Raw genomic sequence first — 6,475 nt, forward strand, 5'->3', positions numbered from 1 at the left:
ATCATGGCAGGTATACACATACTCTAAAGAGATCTCCCAGGCTGAGAAATTTATTTTCACTGTCCCGGGGATGATGAACTATGTATCTGCTGGGCAAAGAGCAATCTAGCCAGATTTAGAACATCAGCAGCAGGAGGTTGGCCACCAGTAATGTTTTACTTTTATTTGGGGTGGAAATGACAGAGATATATGAAGGATAGCCTAGTAAGCATTTTGGGTATTCAGTCTTCATGATCAGGAATACCCCCACTGATTCAATCATGGATCACAGAGGAATACACTTCTTGAAGATGGTTTAGAAAGCTGCTGGTGATGTTTGTCAAAACCAACAGATGGTGACTCACTAACTAGTGTTAACCTAGCATTCTTTGAGGTGTCCAGAGATACACAGAAATAAAAGCTACTCTCAATGNGTGAGGATAGGAGGGCCTTTTGCTGGGAGGTAGCAGTGTCAGGGGAGAGAAGAATGTGATCAGCAGTGCCAATGCTATGGAGAGATCAAGACTCCTATAGAGTAACCTAGAAAAAATGGAGGCAAGGAAGTCTGGGACCATGAAAAGGAACTTTCAAGGGCAGGAGCACCATGGCCATGAGCCTGTCCTCAAGAACAACAAAAATGGTCAATAATTTTACTGACTTACTCAACAAGTATAAAGGCTAGGGGGCAGTTGGGTGGCTCAATGGATTGAGAGCCAGGCCCAGAGACGGGAGGTCCTGGGTTCAAATCTGACCTCAGCCACTTCTCAGCTGTGTGACCCTGGGCAAGTCACTTGACCCCCATTGCCTACCCTTACCACTCTTCTGCCTTGGAGCCAATACACAGTATTGGCTCCAAGACAGAAGGTAAGGGTTTAAAAAAAATTGTGCTGGATAAAATCAGGGGCTCCCTGAGAGCCAGATGAAAGGAGAAATGGGGCCTCTTCCCCATTTATCTCCTCCAGAAGGAAGTCTCCCTTAAGATATAACAATTTCTGGGATGGTTGGCATTGAAACAACCAGTCTATCTTGGGGCCTCCCAGAAAGAGCCTGATGGTGACTGTGCTTCAGAGGCTCTCCACCCTCACCACAGACTCTCTTTCATTTCTTCTCTTATATCTGCTAAGTAGGGAAACTTTCAGTCTGGTAACATGCATTTTAGATGACAATGAGAGCAGGGCAGGATTTAAGCAGAGCCAACCCCATCCTGGGTGGGTTAGAGGATAAAAAGCCATGTTATATACATGGGAGACCTCAGTTCCCATGCCTGAGGCTCTGTGACATCTAAAGCCTCCCCAGTTGTGGTGTGGCTGATGAAGCCTGGTAGCCCCTCTTGTAGAACATGGAGTGTCAAAGGAGCTAGAGATGGTTGTTTGTTTTCAGCTGGGATTCTCATTATGGAAGTATTTGCCTTGAGAAAGACACAGGCAGATAAGTCTAGAGAGAAGGGGGTTCAGTAGACAGTGTAGAGACAATGGAGCTTTGGGTCTGATGGGGGAAACATTCATTCCCTTCAAAGAGTTTTGAGTAAGGCAGTCAGTCAGCAATCATTTATTAGCAATTGTTATACTCCAGCTAAAATGCTGTGTGCTAGGGATACCACTACCACCCCCCAAAGCCAAATAAAACCTAGTCCCTGTCTAAAAGGAGCTCATACTCAAAAGAGAGCAACAAACTGTAAATAAAAAATAATATAAGATAAATCAAGAGAAGATGAAAATTAACTTTGAAGGGGAAAACTCTAACAATTGTGGCCCCAGGATGGAATGTTTAGTTTGAAGAATGGTAAGTGGGCCAATTTTTTTGAAATGTGGAATGCATGAAGGGAAGAACTACAAAAATAGAACAAAAAATTAGGGGAGGATTACCTGTAAAGGTAGACCAGAATCAGTAGAGGAATGACTTTAAACGCCATTAGCTACAAAAGTTTGTATTTCATCCTAGAGGCAGTAGGGAACCACTAAAGTTCTTTGGAGATGGAGCACTGTGTGTTCTGGGAATAGGAATATAGGAAGATTGGGGAGGACCGACTGGAGAGGGGAGAATTCAAAAGAAGGAAACCCATTGAGGAGGAAATTGCTAAAATCCAGGTGAGAGGGAATGAGAGCCTGGACTAGGGTGGGAGATGTGTGAATGGAGAGAAAGAAAGAGATTTGAGAGAGGAGCTAGAGGTGGAATTAGTTAAGATTGGCCACTGGTCAAATATTGGGGAAGGACAGAGAGAGGGAAGATTTGAGAATGGATCTGAGATTACAAACCTGGATGATTGGAATATTAGTGCTGTTCATGGCAAAAAGAGAAAGTTAGTAAGAAACATGAGTTTAAGGAGAAGTTAATGAATTACATTTTTGACATACTGAATTTGAAATACCTAAAGGCAATCTAATTGGAGAAGTCCAAAAGGAAAGTGTTTTTAAGCATTTGTTAATCCCCTATTATGCAGTACTGTAATAAGTTCCTTATAAATACCTCCTTTAATCATCAATAGAACTCTAAGAAGTCTGTCAGTGTCTTTACTACTCTAATTTTATGAATTAGGAAACTCAGGTTTAAAGAACGTAAGTGATTTATTTTCCCAGGCTCATACACCTTAAATGTCTGAGGTTAGATTTGAACTCAAGTCTTTATAACTACAAGCCTAGCACTCTATCCACTCCACCAACTAGCTGATAATACTTGGAGTTCAAAAGAAAGAGACTGAATTGGATGTTTAAATTTTGGAGTCATCAGTATAGCTGCTTTTACCAATGGTGGGAGATAGAGACAAGGCAAAGAAATGGCAGAGAAGAGGCTCTGGTCCTCTGGTATTCCCATTTTCTCTTTTTTTCTTCCTTCCTTCCTATAATTCAGTCCACCACAGGAATAAGATTCAGTTCACCACAGTGGGTACAGACCATTCTGCCTTGGAACTAAGTGCAATTAGCCTCATAGATGATGTTGAAGTGACATCTTATAATAAAGGCAGAAGCAAATTACTATCAAGATACCCTGGATCCCCAAAGTACTGGGAGTCAATTATCTTACTCAGTGGCATAACTCACTGGTGAAACACGAGCAAGATTTCCTCCAGCCAATCCAATTCTTAGCACAGAATGACATTAACCACAATAGTAAGTTAGATCAACTCATTCCCCCAACCTGTTTTTCATCATTCTCTATTTGTCTCCCAAGCCCAGAAGATCCATGGATCCCCAGTAGATTATACCACTGAGACAAATTTCTTTGGTTCACTGTATCCTTCTCTGGAGAAAGAGCCATGAAGGATCCAGCCCTGGACCTTAGGCTTCACCCAGTTGAATTAATATCCAAGATCACCATCTCCTATAATCCTTTTAAGAGATTTCTACCTTCTGCCCAGCGACTTTCACTGCTTGCCAAAATTTCTTAATCAATAAACCTGAACTCAGAGAATCAAGTCCCGTGCTCTCCTTCAGTCCCAGAGGTTAGAAATGTGCTACAGTCCATCCTAGTTACTGATCTCTCTCTTCATCTGGAGTTTAGAGACTAGTTCTAGCACCAACTCCTTTCATAATCTTTTACTCCTGCAATTATACACAATAAAATCACCCCCCACAACAAGGCTCTATTTTCTAGGACGTTTTTGAAAGGAAAGATAACACCCAAATTCAGATATAAATTGTCCACAGAGCTTTAAGTGCAAAAAAACAGCACTAAGAATTTGGGGACACGTTGCATAACATGACAGTTCAAGCTGTATGAAGCAGAAATGGACGTAGACCCAGAATGAAGAGAACCTACCTCTATTCAGGTAGTCTACCCTACCTGGATTTCCTGTGATTTCTGGAGACAGTCTAACTTGATTGTGAACCACAAAATCATTTAACCCAAACCATAAGTAGCCCCCAATGTTTTTAAAAAAGGAAAATCCTTTTCCTACATCTCCCCCAAAGATGGGCTCCTCTTTTGGGTTCCTCTTTCTACACAGAGGAGCCCAATTCTATGTTCCTCCACAGGAAACCACACAGCCCAGCTCCTGGAAGAATGTGAAGTAGTCAATGGCATCACAGTAAAGAGTCACATTCATATAATTTGGGATGGGGAGGAAAGTTACCAGATAGAAGAAGAGGATGGGCACTGGGAGAACATAAAGCCTGAATTCAAGCAATACCAATACATTCTGGAGCGTTGTCTCCAGACCAGTCTAAGAAAACACTACATGAATCTATATTGTGTGGACTTGATGAAGAAAATCGTTGGGCATTCAAGCTTAAGAGATAATGATGAGTGTTTCCTTCTTCCCATCTCCTTCTTAAAAGTCTAGCTCACCTTCATGATCCTGTGCAGACATTGGAGTCTCAGAGAAAGAGGTAGGAACCCCACCTTCTAACTATAACCTCAATTCACAATGGGGAAAAAATTTTTTTAATGTGAGAAAGTTTGAATGAGATTTTTCCCCTTCTCCCCTTTTTCTTGTTGCTTTTCTTATTTCCTTTTTTACTTTCTATATTTCCTTCTTTCTTCCATACATTTCTTCCTTCTCTCTCTTTTTATCTATCCTTTCTTCCTTTTCCTTTCTTTTTCTTTCCTTTCTCTTTTCTTTCTTTCCTTCTTTTTTTCTATTCCTCAAGTTAAAAGTCCTTCTCATATGACTGATCAAGGCAGGAGGATGACTCTAGGAGATCAAAAGTTATGGCAGGTTAATACATATTCTAAAATGATCTCCCAGGCTGAGAAAACTTTGTTCACAGGCCCAGGAATGATGAACTATATATTTGCTGTGCGAAGAGCAGTCTAGCCAGATCTAGAACATCAGCAGCAGAAGGTTGGCCACCAGTAATGTTTTACTTTTATTTGGGGAAAAAGTGATAGAGATACATGAAGGGTAGCCTGGTAAGCATGGTGGGTATGCAATCTTCATGATCAGGAGTATCCCCACTGATTCAATTATGGATCTTAGAAGACTAAAGCTTCTTGAAGATGATTTAGAAAGCTGCTGGTGATAAATCTGTCAAAACTAACAGGTGGTGACTAGGTAACTAGTGTTAACCAGCACTCTTCAAGGTGTCCAGGAAGAAACAAAGGAATAAAAACAACTTTCAAGGACCTGATGGATCCATTGGGTACCACAGCATAGGAGATGCTGCAATAAGGAATCTGAGAACATCCATGAAGGTAAAGATAACGGAAGCATCAAACACATGAGACCTTCTTTCTTGATCTCTCCTCCTAGTGGCCCCAGAGGTGGCTGTATCTCAACATGTCAGCCCAGAAAGCAGCATCATTCTCTCCTGCATTGCCACAGGTTTCTACCCTCGCTCCATCATCATGCACTGGGAAAAGAATGGGAAGCTGGAGATATGGGGAAATGAGAGTTCCAGTGGCACCCTGTCCAATATGGATTCCACCTTCTACCTCAAAGTTACCTTAGAGCTCCCACCAGAGGACTCAGGAGCAGGTTATACCTGTGTGGTAGAACACAGTGAGCTGAAGAGTCCTGGTATATATTCAGGTCAGTGTTTTAGCCACACACTCTCATCACATCCCTAAGAAACTGGGCCCCAGAGTATAGTTCCATTCTCTCCCCACTTCATTCATTGAATGCACACTCACTTACATTCTACTCTTTATTTGTGTAGTCCCTAGAAAGCCCACTATGTACAAGCCTTGGATTCTTGTGCTGTGCATCATGGTAGCTGTCATCCTACAGCTGAACCATGCTGGGGGCTTCATCAAATGGAAGATGAAGAAGACAGTATCCATGTAAGAAGAGACAAGTGACAGGAAGATTTTGGATTGGGAGCACCAAGGAGACAGAAGATATTGCTATCATAGCAACCTGAATAACTGATTGTAAGAAAATGTTTTTAGAAAAGAATCCCAGAATCTTAGGGTCAAAGAAGTACGCAAAGTCTATGAAATCCAAACCTTATCTGATCAAAAAACTCCTCAATAACAGCCTAGCAAGTCAATCTCTCCAAGCCTCATTCAGCTTATCTGTAAAAGGGGGATATTAATGGCACTTGCATCACAATAATATGCATATAAAGTGCCAGTCAAACCTTTAAGTGCTGTGAAAATATTAGTAATTATTTTGACTCTATTAATGCAGTTAGAGACCACTTTTTCCTTCTTTTTTAACTGTAATGTCAAGGCTAATTCACATTGCTGATTTATATGAAGCTTTCCATCCACTAAAATACCTAGTTCTTTTTTATTAAAGAAAATATTGTATTTGTGTGTATCCATGTATGTATTTTACTCAACTATAGTATTTAAATTTTATATATTTCAATCTGATCCAATGCAATCCAATAAGAATTTGTCAATGACATATTAATGTATTGCCAGATGTTTATAACACAAAGACAAAAGAAAAAATACTCCTTGCTCTCACAGAGCTTACATTGTATTGGAGTAACACAAGATGAAAAAACTCCTATTAAATTTCATCTTATTATATTCTGCCCATTGTTCTATCCTTTAAAGATCACTTAAGATCCTGCTTTAGTTTCTGGTTTTAATAATAGTTTTTTATGAC

General features: G+C 40.6%; 1 pseudogene; it reads left to right on the forward strand.

Annotated features, from left to right (window-relative positions):
- The first annotated feature begins 1,289 nt into the window (after nt 1-1,289).
- Nucleotides 1,290-5,715, forward strand: LOC123234500 (annotated as a pseudogene).
- The last annotated feature ends 760 nt before the right edge of the window (nt 5,716-6,475 follow it).

The sequence above is a fragment of the Gracilinanus agilis genome, chromosome 2, assembly GCF_016433145.1.
Source record: "Gracilinanus agilis isolate LMUSP501 chromosome 2, AgileGrace, whole genome shotgun sequence".
Taxonomy (NCBI): domain Eukaryota; kingdom Metazoa; phylum Chordata; class Mammalia; order Didelphimorphia; family Didelphidae; genus Gracilinanus; species Gracilinanus agilis.